General features: G+C 37.6%; 1 long non-coding RNA gene across 2 annotated transcripts in view; it reads right to left on the bottom strand.

Moving 5' to 3' along the window:
- Positions 1 to 26,678, bottom strand: part of LOC112672477 (uncharacterized) — a 166,073-nt gene that overhangs the window by 10,283 nt on the left and 129,112 nt on the right. For both annotated transcript variants that reach the window (XR_003144298.3, XR_003144300.3), the window contains one exon: positions 2,415 to 2,540. This is a non-coding gene — a long non-coding RNA (uncharacterized LOC112672477). The remainder of the gene's footprint in view (positions 1 to 2,414; positions 2,541 to 26,678) is intronic.

Raw genomic sequence — 26,678 nt, 5'->3', positions numbered from 1 at the left:
TAGTTGTTTACTTCTTATCCAAGGATGACAGAAAGAAAGAACACTATTCCTTTACTCTTTAAGAAAAAGGTAAAAAAAAAAAAAAAATTAAAAGCATTTAAATGCACAATAATGGGGGAATTGTTAAGTTAAAACTATGGCATATCTATATAGTAGAATATTATTCAGTGATTAAAATGTTTATCAAGAGAAGTATATAGAGTGGGGGATGTTTATGATATAGTGTAAAGTGGAAAATATAGGAGATACTATTGCAATCACAAATATATGTTTTGGAAGAAAAAAGCATGCCAAATTCTAACTGTAGTTATTTCTGGGACAAGGCTGAAAGAACATTGTGTTCTTCTCTCTATACTTTTCTGTATCTGCAACTTATTACCTTTTTTATAATGAGTTTCATGTCAGATTAAGAAGTTCTTTTTTAAAAATTCAAAGCAAACTCAGGAAGCCATAGGAGACTTGGAAAAATGCTAGATAATAACAGACATTAAACTAAAACTAGAGGCTGAAAAAAAAAAAAAAAAACTAGAGGCTGGAGGCTGAGGCCAAAATCTGGGAGTGGGTTACTAGAATCATCCATATGAGTGCTTGTTCAGTAGTATTTTGATATAAAGTCCACCAGTCCCATTAACTGAGAACTTTAACATCTTAGTGTCCTATATGGAGCCCATGGGATAGGTCCATCAATGTTGACCTGGTAACACAAAGCCAAAAAACAGAACTCAGGCCAGAGAGTCAGGCCTGGATAGATGAGGTGGTATAACAAAGCCAAACTTTCTGGAAATAGAGTACCAGGGGAAAAGTCCAGACTTTGACTAACACAATGGCAGAGGCAAGAGGTGCCAGACGTCAAATAAGTAGATGAAAGAGGCAAAAGCTGCTGGAACAGTTTGGATTCAAACATTTAAAGTGAGATTCAGAAACAAGGATTCAGGTGTTGAGCAGTTCACATTAATCTCCTAAAATGAGATTTAGGTTGGTGCCTCAGGTGAAAATCTAAGACATGCCTTTAAACATCTTCAAGGCAGAGCTTAGTGTCAGCAAATCTGTGTTAGCCTTTTCCAAGAAAGGCATTTTTTTAAATACCTAGATGATTTAAATAGTAATGATGAGAGCACTAAGTGCCTATTATACGCCATACACTGTGGCCTCCTGCTATGCTAGACATTTGATGTGCTTTACAAATATTACCTCATTTTATGATATGGGCATTTACATCCCACTTGAAAGAGGAGGAGACTGAGCCTCAGAGAAGTGAGAAACAGAGGTCACACAAGTAGAAAGTGGTAGAGCAAGGTCTATAACTCAGGTCAATTTGACTCCAAGGCCTGATTACTGATCAGTGGCTAATTCTGTGTGACCATTCATATTTTCTGTGCTTCTTTTTAAAAAATTTTGTTAGTAAAGCCAAAAACCCTGTCTACCAGGGATGAGAGTAGCAGATACCATGGATAAGCAAATTGCATCAAGTTCTTTGGTGCCTGTTAAAGGAATATTACTAATAAAATTATTATATATTTGAAGGTTATTAAGGGAATAGATCTTAAAAGTTCCCACCATAAGAGAAAAAATTCTGTAACTGTGTATGGTGACAGATGTTAACTACACTTCTTATGATCATTTTGTAATATATACAAGCATCAAATTATGATGCTATCTACCTAAAACCAATATAATGCTATATGTCAATTATACCTCAATAAAAATGTACTATTTATGAGAGTTAATTTGGGAAATAAAGAATTCTTAGTACCATTAAAATCACACCATGGGTCAGTAGATGACTCTTCCACATCTGTAGCCAAGATAAATAGAGAAGAAATGAAAAGTTCCTTTCATTTTCATTTAAAAGGGATGTCTAAGGTAGCTGTAAAAATTAATCTAGATTCACTAAGGATCTAAATGGAGTAAGTAAGGCATTAAACAATTAAGATTTCTACAACATACAGCTCTTTTGTGAATTTTTCTTTAAAAAAAAGATTTTATTTCTTATTTGAGAGAGAGAGAGGAGACTCCCTGCTGAGCAAAGAGGATTCTAAGATCATGACTTTAGCCAAAGGCAGTCACTTAAGGTGCTCCTTGTGTGATTCTTTGGATCACTGAGCTCTACCCCCTACAGACCAAGTATTTAAAGGACACTGTTAAATATATAAGCATTAAAAAAAAAATCTTTATAGTGCAGTAAACATTTCTGTGGACTGAAAAAAATCAATCGCACAAAGTTGAACAATGGATAAAAAGAGGAAATAACTCCTTTGTTTGCTTCTTAGAGATTAATGTAGAGCTGTTGAATATCAGTTGCAACTTAATAATGTCCTCAGGTGCTTTTTTTTTTAATTACTCAAGATTTGACATGTTTTCTTCTGTTGAGTGAAAGCTCATTCAATTAGCTGTACAAAAAGCTACAGACACACCTGGGCTTCTTTACTTTAACAGAAGTAACTGTTCACACATCAATGGCATTCTCTCCATCACTCTTTCTAAATCTAGCAGGCCATTCCAAAAGTCACCATGTAGCTTCAGCAAACATCATCCACTTCCTGTTCAAAAAAAAAAAAAAAAGTGCTTTCAACAGTAATCCCTTTCCCAAGAGATGTTTCAAACATTCTGTTATGAAATTATGCAAAGAAAATAGGAAATAAGTGATTATGTGAATGTCACAAAATAGCAATGGGGAAGTCTCACAGCAGCCCTTGATCATGTTGGAAAAAGGTGAAAATTTTAAACATCTGCTCAAAGACCCAAATAAATTTCTGTTTTTTTGTTTTGTTTTGTTTTGTTTTTTAAGTGCCAATCTGAAGATTTCATTTTGAAGTTATAGCATTGATATCAAGATAATCCTTTTTATTCTATGAATGTACTTAGAAGAGGGTAGGGCAAGTTTTGATGTCAAATAAATCGAAGTAGAGGATAAATAAAAACCAAGAAATGAAGAATGATGTAATACAAAGCTATTTAGCTCTGCCAGCTGCTTCTGTAACAAACAAGGGATCCCAGCAAGTCAAATGCATGCCCTATTGTATTCCCAATAGCTTCAGTAACAAGCTATTTGGTGAGGAAGCAAATTTAGGCCCCAGCTCTTGACAGTTTTATAGCCCTTGGTCAAAGTTTTCAACAGGGTTTGGGGCAGGCGTGACTAGGCAGCTAGATTACACATACTGACTTACCACTTGCAGATACACAATATTTACTTTTCAGGGTGAGCCAGTACACCAGCTGACCAATTAGGCCGCAGATTCTTTGCACTTCATGAAAGCTAAGCAAAGACTGAATATAAAAGCCACAGAAATACATGTAGACTGGACTTTTCTTTAATGTGTCCTCATATAATCTCCATAAAAAAAAGAATGTCAAAAAAAAAAAAAAAAAGAATGTCAATGACCAGTAGTCTTCTACATTAGAGCCACTTAGGTGTAAAAAAACACAGAGGGTATCTCTCAAGTGGAAAGTTTAGTTCTGTGGTTTATGGACACCTACATTCAGCAGTAAATAGGACCAAACTTCAGAAACAAAGACAAAGTTTTACATGAAATCTGAATTCCTGGGGTGCCTGGGTGGCTCTGCCAGTTGAGCATTCAACTCTTGGTTTCTATTCAGGTCATGATCTCATGGGTTATGGAATCCAGACCCACATTGGGCTCCATGCTCAGCGAGAAATCGGCTTGAAGATTTTCTCCCTCTGCTCCTCCCCCTATTCTCTGTCTCTCTCAAATAAATAAACAAACCTTTAAAAATATATATATGAATTCCTCTAACCTCCCTGTCATTCAGCCTGTAACTCAATTCTTCCACAGTCAACTGTATAATTTTCAAATCAGTATTTCCTTCAATGAATCCTTTCTTCTAGCCAAAATGATCTTCTTATGGTACCATGAACATGTGGTATATATTCCTATCTCTCTGCCTCTAATTAAGCCATTGCCCCCCCACCTAGAATGTTATCATTCCTCCTCCCTCTCTCCTAGATCCCATACCTCCATCTACCAACTCAAATGCCAGTTCCTCTATGATGATTTCTTGGCCAGTGATTTCTCTCTCCTCTGACCTCCCTTAGCATTAACTGTTTATTTATCTATTTAATACTCATACCAGTGCATGACCATCCTCATATAATTATATAATTTTTTATTTATGTGTGTTTTGCCCTCCCAAACAATTTTCTAGTCACCTGTGGGCTGCTTCTACTCGAGTGGCTGCCATCCTGCAAATTCAACAAACTTACTACCAAGGCCTATAGTCTTCTTATTCTTCTATTACCAGCACCTTTATTTTTACATTTCAGCTAGATTCAAAACCTTAGACTCACTTTTGAGTTTCCTTCCTCTATTATACTTCCCTGAATTTAAATCAGGGCCTGTAAATTCTAGCATTGCTATATCTCTTATAACCAACCACTTGTCTTTCCCATTTCCAATGCCAACACCCTTGCCTTTATTTCCTCACCTGGACTGTTTAAAAAGATTTCCACTGTCTTCTCTGTCTCCAGTTTCTCCATCTTCAATCCAATTCAAACACCTCAATCAGATTAATCTTCCTACATGCAGCTCTGAATCACATTACTATTCTGAGAGAATACCTTCAATGGCATCTTTACCAAATAAAGCATAAATTCCTCAGTCTGGCATGAACTAGGCATAGTGTCAAGGATGCTGTGGTGTGCCATCCACATTCCCCTTCAGTACCAAAGCATTCATTTCCCTAGATGCTAGCAGTGCTGGCTTCTGACAGGTCATAATTTAATTCTTCCCCAGAAATTGCCATTGACCAAAAGGAACTATTTGGCCCAAGGTTTGTTTCTCCCCAAAGTCAGACCATGTTTAATAAGTGATTACTATGGGAATACAAAGGCCCAGCCTCCTTGTCTCAATTCAGGACAATTTTGTATAGTTATGCTTCTACATGCCATGTGGGATTAGCTGAGGGCCCTGTTGGAACTTCATTTCAACTCAACTTGTTCCTCTACCTTTCCCTAACTCCTTCACAAGGGTTGACCCTACAAGCATTTCCCAATAAACTTCCTGCACTGGAATCTTTATTTCAGAATTTATGTTCAAGGAACCCAACCTAAGACACCTAGCCATCTCTCTTTTATATCTTTCACACCTGTCTTTTCTATATCTTACATTACAGTCAAACTGAGTGATCTGCCATTCACCAATACATAATACCTAACACATCACCACTTATTCATCCAAAAAATATCTACTAAATATCTAAAATATTTCAGATTCTATAAGAGGTATTGACTGATGTTAAGAGATATAGGCAAGTAAACAAGCCATTACAATCAGTGTGAACAGTGATTTCCCAGCTGAGACCACAGAAATAGCAAGAAAGAAGAATGTGATAGATAGGAAACAGTATACACAAGGTCTGAGAGATAAAAAAATAAAAAATAAAAATAAAAAATAAAACCTCACCTGGTGAGTCAGTGAACTGCAAGTGCACTTCAAAATGGCTGAAGCTCAGGGAGCTTGAGTGGTGGTGACAAGAGAAGAGGCAAGAGAGGTCAGCCAGACCAGGACAAAAAAAGCAAGTAGCCTTATTTAAGAACCTGGATACCATCCTTATGGCAAATTGAAGCTATTAAAGGGCTTCAAGGGTAAAAAAAAAAATCACAATGACCATATTTATGCCTTAGAAAGATGTATCTGGCAACACTGTACAGAAAGAATTAGCTGGGGGAGAAATTAAACGTAGATGCTATGTCAGTCATCCAAGCAAAAGATGATGGTGAGCTGACCCAAGGAGGTGGCAGTGGAGATGGAGAGCCCTGGGCAGATTCAGGAAATATTAATAAATTACAATATAAAGGGTATGATGGTTAATCATATAGAGAGTAATAGGGAGGAATCAAGAATTTACCATGTTTCTGACTTAAATGGCTGGATGTACATTATCCACTGAGACAGGAAACACTGAAGGAAGCAGAAGTGGGGAAAAAGATGGTGAGCTCGGTTTTGGCCATGCTAGACATAAGGTATTTGACTAAAAGTTGGATATGTGGGTGTGCATAGCAGGTATATAGGTCTGACCTTTAAGAGAGAAACCTGACTAGAGGTACAGGCCTGGTATCGTGAGCATCTCTGTGGTTATAGAGGTGAGACTGAAAAGAGCAATTGGAATAGCAGGAGAAAATCCAGTAAAATATGGTGTCACAGAAGCCAAGAGAACCCTTCAAGATGAAGCAAGTGGTCAAAGGCATCAAATATTAGTCACACCAAATAAAATAAAGACCAAAAACAGTGTCCACTGATTAGAAACATCTCTGTGCCTTTGCTCAAACTATTCCAACAACCAAAGAGCATAGAAATGTTTTCCATTTTTTGAGGATCAGCTCAAATTGCCTCACATTTGCATAGTGATTTACTGAACATCATCACATGTTACCTCATTTATTGACTAAGATTTTAAGAGTTAAAACTATCTTTTATGTATCTTGACTTCTTCCTCATTAAAATGTGGTTGCTGTAGGTTCAGGAAAGGAGTCAAACTTGCAGAGAAATTTTCACTGCAGAGAACCTATGGATGGGATGAGCTGGTCCATGGGTTGGAACCATTGCTTGTCCCTATTGGGAAAATGGAACAGTGAAGCCCTTGTCCATGTAGGATGAGTCATGAAGATATGCCCTTGAATGTTAGAAAGGAATATGAGACAGTCTTCACCCTTATACTCAAACTTAGTGAACGAAATGATGATGACAAAGCCATCCTACGTTTTCACTGTGATGTTAACCTCTTGGACATTTTAAAGCTAGATCTGGAGGAAAATGCCCACATCTAGACCCCGACTGACACTCACCCCAGAGAGAGGCCACCAGTAACCACTGATAAGCAGGCATTCATCCTCTGACTGTTTTTTATGGAGTGTAAACATCTAAAAACAGAAAGCTTATTTGAATAGGTACAACTGCCAACTTCACTTACCCCTTCATATTTAATGAGCCTATTTTGTTTTATGGGTGCTTCAAAATTGCTGACAGAGAAGAGCAGCTATGAATGGAAAACATGAAGCAACTTGCTGAGCCCTCATTGTGAGCTGGATGGCTTGCCTCATCGTGCCCTCACAGATCAACATTTCCATGATTCCCTTAATTCTCTTCAAATGAAAAGAGAAGAATTCTTACTCTCCTCCACAGTGTTAACATGTAAGAGTATTTTTTTTTACATGAAAGAGTATTTCAAGGCAGCCTGAGGGAGATGCAGGCACCAACATAGTAACAGTTCAAGTAGTAATAAGTGGTACATTTTTTGGAGACATTCAGCCCAGACTTCCAAAGTTCACTGCACAGCTACAGGGCCAGGCATCAATCTGCCCTTCCCCTATGGCTACCTAAGCAACATTCCTCTTAGGTTCTCAAGAGGCCCTGGCATTTAGAACATTAGCAAATATTGACTCAACGCCCAGAAGAGTAGCTTGAAAATGGTGGGTCCTTGATAGTGGTGACACTCAACAACTGTAACAAATAGTCCTTTAAGCCACAGATTTTTATAAATGGAGAGAAGACAGAGTAGTAAAGATGAAAGTTAAAGATTAAAAATTTCCAGCAGCTTCTATATGGAATATGTTACCTAAAGAAACTTCGGCTCAGGCAAACAGCCTGTCCTTTGCTGTCCTGCCCACTACAACCTTGTGGTGTACTCAATAAACTTCTAAAAAAAAAAGAAAGAAAGAAAGAAAGAAAGAAAGAAAGAAAGAAAGAAAGAAGAAAGAAAAAGAAAGAAGAAAGAAAGAAAGAAAGAAAAAGAAAAAAGAATCTTCAGCACAGTAAGAGGTTAGTAAATGCCTATTAACATTAAGCACTGATGGGACGCCTGGGTGGCTCAGTGGTTGAGCGTCTGCCTTAGGCCCAGGGCGTGATCCCGGAATCCCGGGTTAAAGTCCCACATCAGGCTTCCTGCATGGAGCTTGCTCCTCTCTCTGCCTCTCTCTCTCTCTCTCTCTCTCTCTCTGTCTCATGAATAAATAAATAAAATATTAAAAGAAAAAAAGCACCGAAGGATTTAGGTGATACTCTCTAACGTATCATTTTGTCATTTAGTACTGCTTCCATATTAATATTCATACAATATCTTATACTGTGGTTTCCACTGACAAACCTGAGTGGGTTAAAAACAGATGATATACTCTACCTTGGCCCATCTTATAAGTGTCCAAGGATGTAAAGCATAATTAAAATGATGTGTAAGGAGAGCACTTCAGACAAGAGAAGAGTATTACAGACCTGAAGCTTAGGAAGGAAATTGTGGAAGTAGTCCACAGCCTGCATTTAACATGGCTGAAAAAAATTTTTTAAACAAGCTAAGACATGAGAAAGTGCTTTACCAAGGTCACATAGTTCTAAATACCTTCTCATAATTAGTTTTACTGTCTGTATGTTCCTGCTGTTTTAATACCTGCAATATTAGATTCCTTTCGCAATATAATAGTATGCTATTTTTTTAATCTTAGTGACTGACCACACACACACACACACACACACACACACACACACACACACACAGAGGCCACAGCTTCTGAAACTCTTTCATGAAGATCAAATAAACATAGAAAATGATTTAGGTAACAAAGAACATTCTCCAAACACTAACTATATATTAAATTCAGAAGAAGGATATTTGTAATAGGTGAGAAAATTCTCTCCCGTAACTAGTAATAATGACAACAACAGCAACAGGTAAGATTTTTAGATGCATTGATTTAATAATAATAACAAATAGAATTTTTTAAGATTTTATTTATTTATTCGAGAGAGGCAGAGAGAGAAGCAGGCTCCATGCAGGGAGCCCGATGTAGGACTCGATCTCAGGATTCCAGGATCATGCCCTGGGCTGAAGGCAAGAGCTAAACTGCTAAGCCACCCAGGCTGCCCACCCCCTTTTTTTTTAAACAAGTAGAATTTTTTAGATGCAGTAACACATCTAAACTTGACAACAGTCTTATAAAGTAGGACTATTATGATCCCCATTATAGAAGTGAAGAAGCCAGGGCTGGAAGAGTTTAAGTAATTTTCACAATTGTTCACAAGTCCTATAGCTAATAACTGAGAAAGCAAGAATTTCTAAGCCTAAACTGTCAGGGTCCAGAGCCTCCCCTCTTAACCATTATGCGACTGACTAGGTTTAATATACACAATCATAAACATAAATATACACATGCATGAAATTGATTTGCAAATGATTGCCCAGAGCTTAAAAAAGAGTTTCATTCTATATACAAAATTTAGATTTTTTTTAAAGATTTTTATTTATTAATTTGATAGAGAGAGAAAATGAGCAGGGAGGAGAGGCAGCGAGAGAGGGAGAAGCAGACTCCCCACTAAGAAAGGATCTCAGCATGGGGCTCCATCCCAGGACCCTAAGATCAGGACCTCAGCTAAAGGCAGATGTTTAACAGACTGAGCTACTCAGGTGGCCCTAAGTTTTTCTTCTTTTTATAGTGTGTCTTGGAACTGTTGATCTAAAACAGTAGAATAATTCAACACTTACAATTCTGATGCTGCCTTTTCCACATTTCATCAGATAATTTTTATAACAAATTAATGTAAGATGCATCCAGTTTAAGAACTATAGCTATGCACTTAGTTTAACATTTTTCAAGAACTTTAATTTTTTCTCTAGAAGATTGCTCTTTTTTAAATAAAGATTTTATGTATTTATTCATAAGAAACACAGAAAGAGAGAGAGAGAGAGGCAGAGACACGGGCAGAGGGAGAAGCAGGCTCCATGCAGGAAGCCCAATGTGGGACTCGATCCCAGGACTCTAGAATCACACTCTGGGCCAAAGGCAGACACTCAACCGCTGAGCCACCCAGGAATCCCAAAGATTTCTCTTTTTGATGAAACATTTATCATCTGTACTTTTTGGTCTTCACTCATCACTTTTTCCAGTTAGTTCTCATAACTTATCAGTAGAAATTATACTTGGTTTGGGAACAACCCAGGAAGATTATAAATGGGGTATTTTCCTTTAAGGGTAAATGAAAAATTCCAAGAATTATGACACATTTTACCAGTGGGGAATTAACTATAACTTCAGGTGAGCACTTTTTAAAATAGAATCTGATTTTTTTTAATGATCAAGATAAGCAATGGCTTATTGCTTAAGCCATTATATTTTTAAGCTGTTCAGAATTTTCTAAACTGTCAAATTATAAATCACTGTCATAAATTACAAATTAAATTCACTATCAACTTACAAAATAATATAATCAAGTAATTATAATTGAGTAGAACTTAAGTGACTGCAAATGAACTAAATAATCAGCAACCATCCCAAACAAGTATCCATATTATTTACAACCAGAAATAAAAGGATTATTTATTGACTAAATGTGAAAGAGCCACCTTTTCTTAGCTCTTCCTTTCCAAGTAGCATATGGACCCCAACAGTTAGTTTTTCACTTATCTTCCAAATAAGATAAAGTAAAAATTTTATTTGAAAAGGATGAAAACTAAGCATACCTATGATGAACAGGATCTCATGTTAAATGCTGATAACATATACCTAAAAATGCAAAAACAGTCCAAAATAATTTTATCCATTTTTTATTTTATCATTTTTACTCTGTGCTGTCTTGACTACATTTTTACGGAGAAAGATATACCAAAGTAATTTAACTAAAGGGGTTAAAGATTTATGTACTGAAAATAACAGAACATCAATGAAAGACATCAAACAAGACACAAACAAATGGAAAGACATCCTGTGTTCATGAATTAGAAAACTTAATGTTGTTAAAATACGTATACTACCCAAAGTGAGCTACAGATTCAATGCAATCCCTATCAAAATCTATAAGACATTTTTTACAGAAATAGGAAAAAACAATTCTACAATTCAGATGGAACCATAAAAGACCACAAATAGCCAAAAAATCCTGAGAAAGGAGAACAAAGCTGAAAACATTGCATTTTCTGATTATATTTCTTCAAAATATATTTTGAAGCTACAGTAGTCAAAACACAATGGACGGCTATATAGACCAAAAAAAACAGAATAGAGCCCAGACATAAATTCACACACATATAGCCAATTGATCTTTGACAAGGGTGCCAAGAATACACAATGTGAAAAGGATAGTCTCTTCAACAAATGGTGTTAAGAAAACTGGATATCCATATGCAAACTGGATCATATCAGCTTAAACATAAGACCTAAAACTGTAAAACTCCCCAAAGGAAGCATAAAGGAATAGCTTCATGGCATTGGTATTGGCAATTATCTCACGAATATAACACCAAAAGTATAGGCAACAAAAACAAAAATAAACAAGTAAGACTCACTACATCAAACTAAAGCCTTCTGCACAGCAAAAGAGATAATCAACAAACTGAAAAGGCAACGTACGGAGTGGAAGAAAATATTTGCAAAACATGTATCTGATAAGGGATTAATCTCCAAAATAAAGAACTCCTACAACTCAATAACAACAAAAAAAACCTAATAATTTGATTTCAAAAAAGGGCTAAGGACTTGACTTAAAATTTCTTCAAAGAAGGCATACATATGGCCAACAGGTGTATGAAAAAATGTTTATCATCATTAATCATCAGGGAAATGCAAATCAAAACCATAATGAAATATCACCTTATACCTGTCAGAATCACTATTATGAAAAAAGAAACAAGCAAACAAAAGAAGTGTTGGAGAGGATACATAAAAATTGGAACTTTTTAACACCGTTGGTGTGAATGCAAAATAGTGCAGCTGCTACAGAAAATACAATGGAGGTTACTCAAAAAATCAAAAATATTAAAAAAAAAATTTTAATCAAAAATAGAACTACCATATGATTCAGCAATGCCACTTCTGAGTTTACATCCAAAAAAATTAAAATTAGGATTTCAAAGAGGTATTAGCACTCCCATATTTATTGCAGCACTATTCGCAATAGCTAAGAAGTAGAAACAAATTCTTTATTTGCCATTGACAAATAAATGGATTATTTTAAATGTGGTATACAATGGAATACTATTCAGTCTTAAGAAAAAAAAAAGAAATTCTGTAATATTTGACAATATAGATGGACCTTGAGGATATGGTGCTAAGCGATATAAGCCAGACACAAAAAGACAAATACTACATGATTCTACTTATATGAGATATATAAATGAGTCAAATTCATGAAATCAAAGCCAGGAATGATGGTTACCAGAGGGTAGGGAAAGGGAGAATAGGTTATTAATCAACAAACATAAAATTTCAGTTAAGTAAGATGAATAAGCTCTAGATATCTGCTGTACAATATCGTGTCTATATTCAACAATAATGTACACTTAAACTTTATTAAGTATATACATCTCTTGTTAAGTGTCCTGGCCACAATGAAATTATTATGCTATTATTATGCCATTATTCCATGAAGAGATACTCATGGGATTGGTGTATCAGGTACACTCCTTTTGTGCATTTAACTTCTCTAACTTAAAATGATACTCAATCCCATGAGTATCTCTTCATGGAATAATGGCATCCTTGCTTACTATAACATACAGATAAATATTTTTGACATGTAGGTCTGATCAGTTCTCCCCATAAAGCATCATCCTACCCCCAAAGCATTTCAATGACTTCCCACCGTTTTTAGAATTAAAGACCAAATCATCTATAACATGGCCTTTGAGCCTCTGAATGATGTGGCCCCTGCTGCCCATCCTTGTGTTGTCCCCCCCCCACCACTGTTACCCCCCCTCACTCTACTCCCACTGCACTAGCCCCCTCTCTGTTCCTCCTGTCACAGTATTCTGGCACTGACCCTAAGGAACTGCTCACTCTACTCTCGAACAACCTTCTCTTCTTCCTTTAGGCCTTTTCCCATCTCACAAATATGTCAAACTCACCTATTTTATGCTCCAATAGTTCCATATCCTCCCTTTTGTTTTTTTAGCATTTATTACTGACACCATTTTAAGTATATTTGTGTGATTATGTGATTACTGCCTGTCTCCCCCCACCCCCCCGCAACGCTGCCCAGCCTCTATATACTGCATGAAAGTGGGAACTTTATGTCTGGCTTTACTCACCATGGTTCACCACTGAGTAACAGTACACCTGGAAAAGAGTAGGTGAACTATGAAACAAATATTATTTTGCCTCAACAAAATAAATAGATTTGAATTTACACTCGCCTCTTGTGACATAGAACTTTGCAGTCTTCCTTTTTAGTAACTCCCATATTGAGCAAGTTTCCATATAGGCAGCAGCTTTTTTACCACAGAGATCTCAACACTGGAATCCAAAGGAGGGCATGGAATGCTACCTGTATCAATGACCTCCAGTTCTCCTGAGAGGATTTAAAATTACCAACAGGTTGGGAGAACCAAAGTGTACCAGAGAAAGACCTGTTAACTGCATTAGGAGTTTATCCTTCTACAGTTAGTCTGCCTTGTGAGTTAATCCCTTTCAGATAATATAAGGATTTTGGACTATGGACTATCTAACAATATTGTGATTTTTTTTTTTTTTTTTTTTTTTTTTTGCCTCTCTAAAAAGAGGCAAATTTTTTGTGGCTTGGAAATTTTTTTGTCTGTTTATTTTTTAGCTTAGCAGAACTTAACTTTAAACTATCATTTTAAGTTAGAGAAGTTAAATGCACAAAAGGAGTGTACCTGATACACCAATCCCATGAGTATCTCTTCATGGAATAATGGCATCGCAAGAGTGAAATGGGCCTAAGATCCTAACACATCCCTTTTCATGCTTGCAACTCCAAGTCATTCCATGCCTCTCACTGGTGTGTTCCCTGGAGCCAGGGCAATCTGTTCCACATAGTGTAAGGGGATTTGGAGCAGAATTTCATGAAATTTCTGTGATGAAAGAGCAAAGAAAGTTGTGTCTCTCCACAAAGATCTAGAGAAGTAGGAAGGAGTGGTACAGAAAATGGAGGACATGTGGGAATAGGAGTTGGGGAATGAATAACAGGAAAAGGAAGAACTAGAGAAAATAGTGAAAATGAAAAAACAATAAAAACCCAATTCTGGAAACATGCACAAATTGAGATAGCCCAGGATATGAGTCAGATGAGGCTTGCAAAAAAAAAAAAGAAAGAAAGAAAGAAAAAGAAAAAGAAAAAGGAAGACAACCAAAACCAAAGAAAAATAAGAAAAATTAGAATGGCTTTGCTGTTTTTGTTATTGTTCTCTTACAAACAGAAGCTTATAGTTACTAATCAAGGCAAAAATTAGAGTTGTTATACTGTATGTCTGGGGCTAAGTTTTTTGAGGTACAGTAGTACAAGGATATATGCAAATCAGATAAAAAGATTCAAGAAGCAAAATAAAGCATACCTTACATTTGTTTTCAAAGAAACCACATTGGGCAACTAAGTATATTCCTTCCATAATACTTAGTTTTCCCTTCTCTTCACCAGCTTCCTCACAGTGTGTTTACCCACACACCTTGATGTTAGTGGCACATAAATCAAAACTTTCATAAAAGTCAGAAATAAAAAATATATGAGCACAGGAGGTTCCTGATATTGGCAAGACTCCCACCCACATATAGTCCTGGGCCTGCTCCACTAACATTTAGAAACCAGTTTGTTCTTGGTTCAGTAACGGGGAGGGTGCTACTAGCCTCAGTTTATATGTACTCATGTACTCCCTGTAAGGAGCAAGATGTCTCCAACAGATTACTTCAGAATGGTCATATGAGATACTGCAGCAAGGTGTATAAAGTCTTCCACCAATTTGCAACCAGGCAGTGACTGAAGTATCAGAATATTTGGAAAATCTGGCTCAATATATCTGTGACCAACAGCAGTGTAAGGAAAGCATGTATCATTGCATGGGTGTGACATCTGTAGTAGGAAAACCATCTCTTAGCACAAGAAACTTGTATACTATATAGGACACTCTGCACCTGAGAAAGACCTAATGCTCATCAACAATAAAGCAAATAAAAGTTAACTCCAAAAAATAAATTAAAACTCTTTGATAGGGACAAGCTCCAGATCATATAGACTCATCTTAGCCGAAAAAAAATGTCAAAAAGGAGGCACAGTAACTCCCTTTCTGCCAAAGACTAACTCCCTGGGAGGGGCTCCCAGAGCAGTCTTCAAGTCTGTTGACTTGTTTTTTCAAGCCCTTAATGTAACTTGCAGCTACGTTGGTTTGTTTTGTTGTTGTGACATGGTCTCCATAGATGTGCATTGAAATTGTGCCCAGCTGCACTGAAGCCAAGAACCATGCAATCTGGAGGTTGTGCAAGCAAGATTACAAGGCTCCAAGGTATCCAGTGCCTGGGCTGCTCATCTCTTCCGCTTACCTCGAAGCTTGGCTTGTCCAGCTGGGGCAACGAACACTGCATTGGGACCAGATTCAAATGCTTTAAGATAGTGACTACATTTGCAGAGAAGAAATAGAGCCTTATCTTGACATAAGGGCTTTATTTGCATGTCTAGGGAATGGTCAGTAACCACCAGGACCTGTTTAAGTGCCTGATTATTTTTAGTTACCCCTTTTATTTCTGTATGTTGCCCAGTTTGGCCATTTGTACTCCTCTCAGGAGTCTATTACCCTCATGTTTTTCTTCATCTCCTGTCTCTCTCAAGAAATAACTTATCAGGGATGCCTGGGTGGCTCAGTGGTTGAGCATCTGCCTTTGGCTCAGGTCATGATCCTGGGGTCCTGGGATCAAGCCCCACAACAGGATCCCCGAGGGGAGCCTGCTTCTCCCTCTACCTATGTTTCTGCCTCTGTGTGTGTGTGTGTGTCTCTTGTGAATAAATAAATAAAATCTTGGAAAAAAAAAAAGAAAAGAAATAACTTGATCAGTTCATTCACATGATACTTAGTAAATAAAAAATACAGGACATCCAGTTAAATTTGAATTTCGGATAAACCACAAATACTTTTCTAGTATAATTATATCCTATACAACATTTGGAACCTACTTATACTAAAATTATACTTACACCAAAATTATCCATTGTTTATTTGAAATTCAAATTTAACTGCTTGTCCTGTTTTTTTATCTACCACCTCTATGCTAAAGAGTAAGTGACTTGTGATATCTTTACTTCTCTGAAGGTTATTGACTTAATATTAACTTTGGGTCAAAGTCCCAGAGCTTAACCCAGTTAATAATTAGGATATTTTTAGCAACAAACTAGAAGAAAGATATAAGACATATGGTAAGCAGTCACTTATTATGCCTAGCCATGAAGAGTTATCTTTTTCGAAATTGGAAAAGATCATAATCCAGAGACAGAAAGCATAGCTTGATTCTTAAGGCTACTTAAGAATTTGATTTAGTTCAAATCAGACAATATGATTATTTATGTTAATTGGTGCTCTACTCTTCTATGATTTCAAAGCTATAAGCCTCTCCCCCAAAATATCTATTCCTATAGGATATAGGAATAGAATATAGGAATATTCCTATTCCTTGTGTAGCTAGAGAGACAAGTGGTATTCATTGGGTATTCTAGGCCTCAGTTCACACTCCATCCACAAAAACTTTTTACATGTCATGTCTATTGACAAAACCAAGTATGAAATATATACTCAAGTCCTCAGGAAACCTATAATTAGGGTCAGGAAATAAAGACGACTTGTGAAAAGAATGGTAATCAGAGCAAATAGGGAGGAGAAAGGAGTAAAAGAAAAAAGCAAATTAACTCGATCTAAAAAAATGTAAATAAGGAGTGAAGAGGACACCTGAACCAACCCAATTACCTAGACTAGGTGGTTGCCTGGTGGTGTGAGTTAAGGATCTCTAAGAAGAACCCTAGAGATGAGCTCATTTAACATCTACTCCGACTTCCTTCGGGAATGCCCTACTGTGTATTACAAAGGCTGGTAAACTAAAAACTGCTTTCTGCTTTTTTCCACGACTTCCTTGTAACTAGAGTTCTGGGTAAAAGGTTGACTCCATAATCAGATTCACTTTCAGAACATGAATGGAAACTGAGTGAAACAAGAGAGAGACTGGACATGAAGCATCATTCTGCTCCTGCAGATGGAGTGTTAACTCCCCAGTGAAGCAGAAATGGCTTTCGACCACAGCATCTCCATTTGATGGGCAGCATCCAGATCAAGGCAAGCACAGCGGTTCCTTTGATGGCTCAGTTGTGGTACGGCTTTGGGATTCATTTCTGGAAGCCCATCAGCCTAGAGTCTGTTTCTTCAGCCCGCAGACCGGTTCTGTAGAACACTGAATACCCTGTCATTAACACATTTCAGTTTAAACTAGCTAGAGGGGGATCTGTTCTCTGCAACTGAACACTAACTGATACAAGCTGCTGCTCCAAAAATATCCTTTTCACTAGTCTAACGGTTCTCAACTGGTGATAATTCTGTCCCCCGCCTAGAGGATACGTGGCAATGGTTGGAGACATTTTGGTTATAACAACTAGAAGGCATAGATACTATTGGCACCTAGTGGTTAGAGGTCAGAGATGCTGCTAAACATCCAGCAATGCACAGGGCAGACACCTGCAACAAAGACCTATCTAGTCCAAAATGTCACTAATGCTGAGATTGAGAAACCCTTCCCTAGCTCAGAATTCCATTTGAAAATCTGTCATTAAAAAGACAATAGCTGGGGCTCCTGGGTGGTTCAGTCAGTCAAGCATCTGACTCTTGGTTTTCACTCAGGTCATGATCTCATGGTCCTGGGATGGAGCCCCACGTTGGGTTCTTAGCTTAGGAAGAATCTCCTTGAGAGAGAATCTCTCTCCCTCTCCTTGTACCCCTCTCCCTGCTTATGCTCTCTCTCTCTGTCTCTAAAATAAATAAATAAAATCTTTTTTTAAAGGCAACGTTTGCAATGTTTAAAAAGTACCATTTTCACAGTTCAAATAGCCCTCAAAAAATTATAGGTAAACTTTTACTCTCATACAACATAGTATTAAAAACAATATTCTCTTTATTCTATTATTTTCACATTTTAATATTTCTGAAAGTATGTCATACCCTAAAATTAAGCTGTCCTTTTAATGTGGTGATATTTTTTCTTGTTCTTTTTTCTTTTAATAAAAAAGCTGTTAACAAATCTATGGTATATGTCAGAACTTAACATGTCACTTCTATTGACAAAGCCATGTATGAAATATGTCTTTAGAAAACCTAAGTTAGGGTCACGGAAAAAGAAGACTTGTGAAAAGAATAGAATGGTAAAGAGAAAATAGAGAGGAGAATGGAGTAAAAGAAATAAGAAAATTAACTCGATCTAAAAAATGTGTACACAAAGTTATAAGGATATCTGGGCTGACCCCAATTATCTAGAATAGGTGGTTGCCTAGTGGAGTTCTTGCCTAGTTCCTGAAATCAAGGAACTAAGGATAATGTAAGCAGGCAACCTTCCTGAGGGCAAGTTTGCCAAATTGACATGGAGGAGAAATGCTGACAGTGGGCAAGGGGTACTGTAGTCTCAACCTCAAGCTGCACAGTAGAATCACCACAATGCTTTTCATTGGTTTGGGTGTAAGGCCCAGACATTAGTGTTTTTTCAGTGCTGCTTGCAACCAGAGTCAAGAACCACTAATGTAGGGGCATTTCAGTGGCTCAGTCGGTTAAGTGTCTAACTCTTGGTTTTGGTTTATGTCATGATCTCAGGATTGTGAGATCAAGCACTGCATTGGGCTCCATGCTCAGTGGGGAGTCTGCTTTAGATTCTCTCTCTCTCTTTCTGCCCCTTTCCCTGCTCGTGGGTTCTCTCTCTCTCTCTCTCTCTCCAAAATAAATAAATAAAATCTTTTTTTAAAAAAGAACCACTAACTAAAAGCATCTTGAAAAATTTGGACCCCTAAAGACAGAGAAAAGGGAGGGAAAGGAGTGCCACTGTGAAAAAAGATGAACAAAAGTGATGGCACATAACCAGATACATCACAGAACTTTACTGTTTTTTGTTTAAGATTTTATTTATTGGGATCCCTGGGTGGTGCAGCGGTTTAGCGCCTGCCTTTGGCCCAGGGCGCGATCCTGGAGACCCGGGATCGAATCCCACGTCGGGCTCCCGGTGCATGGAGCCTGCTTCTCCCTCTGCCTGTGTCTCTGCCTATCTCTCTCTCTCTCTCTCTCTCTCTCTCTCTCTGTGACTATCATAAATAAATAAAAACAAAATTAAAAAAAAAGATTTTATTTATTTATTCATGAGAGACACAAGAGAGAAGCAGAGACACAGGCAGAAGGAGAAGCAGGCTCCATGCAAGGAGCCTCACGTGGGACTCGATCCAGGGTCTCCAGGATCAGGCCCTGGGCTGAAGGTGGCACTAAACTGCTGAGCCACCCGGGCTGCCTGAAACTTACTGTTCTGCCCAGGACTAGACCTAGCTACTATTGCCAGGCAATTTGCTAACACCTTAGGCCTATAGCTCTTTAGTAACTTCCACAAGCTCTCTGCTCCCCCCCAACCACCACCACCAAAAAAATCACAACTGGAGAATTTAACTAATAATAGATCCTGACAAGAAAAAGGAATATTCTTAGTTACTCCAAATTTAGCACATATTCAGAAGCAAAATGTATCTTATAAATACATTTTCTTTACCTTGTAAACATCTCATTCTCCTACAAAGTCTAGCTCCCATCTTGAATGAAGAGGTGCTCAGTAAAGATTGGCTAAAGTGAATTAAATCCACTCCCTAAAAGTGCGACTGACTGAAAATACATGGAGAAAAGATATAAGACCCTTTAAAAAGGAGAGCAACACTTCAAGAGCAAATAGTAAGGAAAGACAAAGGAATTAGCTCATTCCAACTAGTTCCTGCCTCCACTAGTGAGAAGAGATCTACACTGGTCCAAATAAATGTTGCTTCTGAAATTTGCTACCACTGCCAGCCTAACATCCCTACTATTTCTTTGCTAACTTTTCAAAGTCAAAATTGACACAATAAATTCTACTGTATCCCCAATTGCCTCAAGACACAGAGTATAGACTTGGAAAGCCAGATATTGGATAAGATCCGGAAGCCATGCCATTACATCCAAAGGGTGTGTTTAGGTGACATGTAGATATTGTAGAGGGATTAGTTTCAAGCAGTAGAGTCTGAAAACCTCATCTATCTTTTTAGAAACAATCACTCTCATCATTCCAGCAGAGTCAGTTTTTCCTTGCTTTACATTTATTTATTCAGAGACTTCTAAATATATGCCGGTCTGTTGAAACAGCCTCTGGGCCCAAGTACAATAAAAACATTAATTAAAATACATGGTTAGAAACACCCAGCAGTGAGCCTGGAACAGCATCAAATGAGCTCTGCCATTTACGTGTCAGTCATAGAAGATAAAGCCACCTCAAGGTGACCTGTACCAACCGCCACCACCCTCCTCCCTGCTTCCCTATAGATACCTGACCAGCTGATGTTGAAGTGGCCACATCCAATTATTGCATTTCTACTAACCCCTGATTTGGCACAGTCTCTACCAGCTTCTCCTTTCATTCTGCAATGAGCTAATGAGAAATTCACAGAATTCTCAAATTTGGCAGAGATCTGGGCATGGGAACCTTACATAACTGTTGGGCTTTGGCAGGGCAGGACCTGAAGAGCTGAGTGCCCTCTTCAGAAATGCGCCCTGCATTTTGTGGGCAGTGGAACTCTCTCCCTGAGACCTTCAGTCCATCCTTGGTTGTGACTGTGAGCACTCCTGAATGAAGAAGCAGCAGCCGAAATAACATAGAATACACAATGGAAGAGTCAAAAGGACTACCATGCGGGGGGGTAGCATGGATTTCAGACAGTCTATACTATCAAATTTGGGGAGGACCCATCTACAAAATGGGTTCTAAACCTTCACTCCTATGTGACATAGAAGATTCCCTAAATTCCAAATTTGTTTACACAGCTATTAGGCATGAAAATTTTGAATCTAACACAGGCCTATTAAGAAGATCTTGCTAAAATAAGTCAACCAGAGAAAGACAATTATCATATGGTTTCACTCATATGTGGAATATAAGAAACAGCACAGAGGATTATAGGAGAGCGGAGGGAAAACTGAATGGGAAGTCATGGGAGAGGGAGACAAACCATGAGGAACTCTGAACTATAGGAAATGAATTGAGAGTTGCTCCAGGGGAGGGGGGTGATGGGGTAATTGAGTAGTGGGCATTAAGGAGGGCAGGTGATGTATGAGCACTGGGTGTTATATGCAACTGATGAATTATTGAACTTTATATCTGAAACTAATGATGTACTATATGTTGGCTAATTGAATTTATTTTTTTATTTTTTTAAAGATTTTATTTATTTATTTATTTATTTATTTATTTATTTATTCATTCATTCATTCATGAGAGACACAGAGAGAGAGGCAGAGACACAGACAGAGGGAGAAGCAGGCTCCATGAGGGGAGCCCGACATGGGACTCAATTCCAGGTCTCCAGGATCACACCCTGGGCCGAAGGCAGCGCTAAACCGCTGAGCCTCCCGGGCTGCCCGGATAATTGAATTTAAATTAAAAAAAGATCTTGCTTCTGTATGCAGACATGTTCTGTCAAGGGTACATATCCAGTGAGGGATGCCATGAATGGGCAATACAACTTTCTTTAAAACTTCTACCCTTTTCTCAAAGGTTTGCAAGTAAAATAAAAGCAAAAGATCTTGGCTTACTTCTTTTATGTATGATTTTCCCACAAATCTCTCATCTTAGAAAAACAAGAAAAGAAATTTGAAAGAAAACAATAGAAGGTCAATGCTAGGTAGGAATAGTATTTTAAAAGTGACAAGAACGTATTTGTTGTTCCACTGTATTCTGTATTATTCATTTCTCTTTTTTTTTTTCTTTAATGACAAACGTGTCCATATCTTTTTACAAAGAGGTTACCACCAAAGAAGATAAAAATGCCTTTTATCATGCATCTGGTCCAAATTATATCTCTGGAACCCCTTTTTCAATTAGCCATGGTGTTTTTCACAATTTTGCAATTTCATCATGTACCGCCTGCTACTATATTCTAAAGTGCCAGGCTGGTACCTAAAAGGAAAAATAACATTTTCCTTCACTTTTAACCCACATTCTGACTTCTCATGCTGAATTCAATCCCTAGCTAATTAGTTCAAGAGCAAGCAACTTTAACCAAGATTTGGTATTACTTTCCTGTTTCTGAGAGCTGGGCTTTCCCCGAATGTAGCTCTCTTGTTACCCTTTGCATTTTAAATAAGCCATTTTGGAGCATGGCTCTTGTTTTTTTCTTTAATATATGCGCCCCTTGGGGCTGCACTGAAGCTTGTAATGGCTCTCTGCCGGCAGTCAGGGCAACAGAATGTCTACAAGATCCGGCTTTGTCCTACAGTTGGCATCCATTGTGCAGCCCCAGCTGAATAAGGAGATTGCAAGTCAATTTTCTCACAAATTCAGAGTCCCTGGTATCCTAACATAGAGTCCTGAGTCTCGCTTAGGTTCCTCTATTTTGTTTGTTTTAAATATGCAGTAACATTTCCCTTTATTGTCAGTTCCTGGAGTAAAGTATTCCACAGAAGTCAACTTTTCAAGTAACTGAAGACTTGTTAATGTAAAGGTTTGGTGCAAACTCTTTTTAAGACGTTAAGTAGTTCTCTTGGGTCTCAAACAAGTTATGCTAAATGTACTTGACTTTTTCCTGATGATAGAGGGTCATCTTTAAACTATCCATTATAAAACAATAACAGATACATAGAATTATTTGCCCCTATATTAAATAGGCCACTATGTTTTCTTGGTTACTTTGGCAAATGTTTATGTTTTTATTTCTCTGTCTTTCCATACATCAAACTTTCAGTGTTCACTTTGCACTGATGTTCACAGTCAGCCCCTAGAAGCAGACTTTGGGTTTATTGCTTCCAGCTTGCAGATGACTGGAAACCCAAACAAGTTTGTTGACACAACATCTATGTTAAAAGTAAATTAGTTCTGGATGGTATTCTGAATCCTAGCCCTCTCATATAAATGCATAAACATCAGTGTATGAATGTGTAGCATCTATTCCGGTTGCTCAAAGTCCTTTGAGCTCTTCATCAGCTCTTCATCTATATCTCACAGCAGAGAGATTGCTTGTCCTTGGGTATTGCAAAGCCAAGCTCAGCGGTCAGCAATCAATTTGTTCACTCTCAAGAGTTCTTTTTCCCTCCTATTCTTGTCTTCTCTTTGTCTCTCTGATTTCTGCTTTGGGCCATGTCAGTAAGTATTAAATTATTCAGTATAAGGAAAGAAATCATAAAGGACAAAACATTTTAAGCCATACAAATTGAACTCTGATTTTTTTTGTGGAGGGTAGCAGAAGTTATGGGGGTTGGTGGGAGAAAAATGAAAGTACATCGAAAAGAAAGATTTTACTTTTTAAATTTGTCTCTCAGCAAAATGGAAGCAAAAAAGTTGGCTGTACTCACAAAGGCACCTAACACTCATATGTGGCCATCTCCCCCATTTATAAAACCCCAACTTTTTTGACTAAATTCCCAACAGCTGTTTGAAATGCCTGTCCAAGATGACCCACGCAAAGCTGACTTGGAATGTAAAAAGAGCCCACACCAAAAAAAAAAAAAAAAAAAGATAAAAGCTATTATTCAACACCATGCTATGTGATGCTGGCACTGGTTGGGGATAGGGTGACCAACTCATCCTGGTTTGCCAAGGACTATCCTGGTTTTGAAACCCAAAATCCCATTTCTAGAGAACCTTCTCAGTCTGAGGCAAATTGGGACATTTGGTCACCCTAGTAGGGGATGATCCCTCAAAACTTTCTCATGTTTTTCCCTCAGTGGTCAGTTTTACTTTTAGAGCAAATTTTTTTTATTTTTACGTCTAGCATTTCCAACAATTCAAAAATTCCTTCTCCTTCTCTCCTTCTGCCCAATCCAGATAATTCTTCCTTTTTTTTATTTTATTAAGACTTTATTTATTTAAAAAGAGATAGCAAGGGGAGGGGCAGAGGGAGAGGAAGAGAATCCCAAGCAGACTCTGTGCTGAGCAAGGAGCCCTACATGGGGCTTGATCCCATGGCTCCACGATCACAACCTGAGTCCAAACCTAGAGTCGGACACTTTACCAACTGAGCTACCCAGGTGTCCCATGGATAATTCTTTCTTAGTGACATTTCTACCATCAATCTCTTTTCTTATTGCCACCAATTTGGACTTTATCCCCTGATCCTGGGCTACTGCAAAACTTCCATAAAGTCTCCCAATCTTTACTCCAGTGTGCATGACCCTCTCAGATTAATTTTTTCAAAGTTCTGTTTTGCACAAGGTTCAGTTGAAGTCCTTTCTCCTCTCTGGCAGGAGGGTAAACATGACCAAGGTGGGAGAAAGGAATATCAGGAAGTGTCAGCTGCTCAGCACTGGTAGTAGTGTTGTGGATCCAATTTAGGCTGTCACCTTCCAGAAGCTGCTAAGGAACAAAATTAAGCCACGCTGCAAAGGGAAGAGACAGGCAAAACACAGAAGTCAATAATCCCAAAAAGGTGGTCTGCGTCAAGCCAAGAAAGCCTAGCCACAGACACAAAACCCCAGTGTCCATGTGGATATCCAAAAGCTAGGGTGTGCTTGTAGCACACCAGAAGCAAAAGGGTCATGCAGAACACATCCCTAGGAGAACAGACTTTGCCCCACAGTTCAAGGCAGGACAGGCTACATGAGAAATAAAGGGGGATTTCAGTTGCAGGAACTGCCTGTCCTGGACTTTCTGCAATTATCAGGTTCTAATTTGGAAAGTGGCTAATGTTTTAATGTATGCATCCCTTAAATGCAAAGATTACATCTTATCATTCTCTGTATTCCCCACACCTAGCACAATATTTAGTCAATAAATATTTGATTTAAATAATAATAAAATGCTCTCCAATGTTCTAAAGCCATATGCATAGGAAACATGAGAAGGTTGCAGAGTCTCCACTTCTTTTCAGGAAGTCTGGAAGTCATCTGCCTGGTTGGAGTTTAAGATGCACTAATCAGCAAGTTCAGAGTGGACACAAATCCTCCCTTTTCTCTTTTTAAAGCTTCAGAGCAAAGCATCAACTCTCCTACTTCCTTTTTTATCTTGATTTAAAACCTAAGCACAAGGAAAAAATAACACAATAAAACCTTTCACCAAGACTACAAAAATAACTCCATCCCAAAATATCCTCATCTTTTCATGCTATAGTGTTCATTAGTACTTGAAATTCAAACAGAGGGAATGAAAAGTTGATCTAGTTCAGTTTCTCAACTTGAGAGTTTTCAGCATACATGCTGAAACACTTCTCAAGCAAATGTTGTGGTGTGCTCATGCTGAGAATCCCTTTAAAATAGTCAAGTCATAAAAAGAGTTTCTGAGAATATATTTTTCATCCAAAAGCATTTTTGGAAAAAAAGATCCAATTTAAGATAAAGAACTATTGTGTTAACTTTATAAATGTAATCACCTTTCTTTTTTCACTGATTTATGAAGTCCCTTGAATAAACAGGGGGAAAAAAGTGATAGTTAAGATTTATAAATAATGTACTATTAGAAATGCCTCAAATGTAAGCCTTGTTCTAAGTGCCAAAGTAAATACCTGCCAACTATAAAAGGGGGCTACTGTATTTTGTGTTCTGTCAAAAAAGAAGTCAGGTGTAATTTTGGACAGTTGCTGGAGAAAATTTAAAAAAGAAGTCTTCAAAATGAATCTCTGATAAGAATCTGCATGACTTATGTATGTTGGAAATATTATTCACCTAAAGAAGGTGACTGCCCTAAACTTCCTAAATCGTCTAAGCCATGATTTCTCAATCTTAGCACTCTTGACATTTTGGACGATAATTCCAAATTCTCCAATAGGAAAAGTAAAAGTCGAAGTTGAAAAGACATGAGTTAAATCCTAGTGGCATTGGTCTTAGATATGTGACTTTGGTTCCATTTACTCCGTTGTACTCTATAGAATGAGTTCAAAAATCCTACCTCAAAGGACAATTAACATAATCATGTAATATAAAGAACATATAGTAAGAAAAACAAACTAGGTCTCTTGAACTGTCTCTCCAAGAAAAATGGAATTCTAACCACAAGTGTAGTATCTACCCAAATTAACTTTTCTCTTTGAAATAAGAAAGAAAAAAAATCTCAAATCAGTGCAGACCTAAAGTGTCAACAAAGTCCCACATCAACAATAATGCAAAACAAAAAAGTAATAAAGGGGTTAATATCCAAAATTTCTAAAGAATTTATATAACCAAATATCCCAAAATATAAATAATGCAATTAAAAATGGGCAGAAGACATGAACAGACATTTCTCCGAAGAAGAGATAGATTGCTCAACATCACTTATCATCAGGGAAATCAAAACCCAAATGAGATCTCACCTCACACCTGTCAGAATGGCTAAAATCAGAAAGCCAGAAACAAGTGTTGGCAAAGATGTATAAGAAAAGGAACCCTCGTGCACTGTTGGTGGGAGGTAAACTGGTGCAGCCACTGTGGAAGACAGTATAGAGGTTCCTCAAAAAATTAAAAATAGAATTACTGTATAATCTAATAATTGTACTATTGGGTATTTCCCCAAAGAAAATGAAAACACTAATTTGAAATGCTACATGCAGCTCCATGTTTACTGCAGCATTATTTACAATCGCCAAATTATGGAAGCAACCAAGTGTCCATCAATAGATGAATGGATAAAAAGGAGGACATACAGAGGAGATACACACACACACACACACACACACACACTGGAAAAATATATATATATATGGGGTATATGGAATTTATACAGAAAGAATATATATATTCTATACATA

Source organism: Canis lupus, chromosome 10, assembly GCF_003254725.2.
Source record: "Canis lupus dingo isolate Sandy chromosome 10, ASM325472v2, whole genome shotgun sequence".
Taxonomy (NCBI): Eukaryota; Metazoa; Chordata; class Mammalia; order Carnivora; family Canidae; genus Canis; species Canis lupus.
Note: the sequence above shows the minus strand (reverse complement) of the source record. Positions and strands in the feature narration are given on the sequence as shown.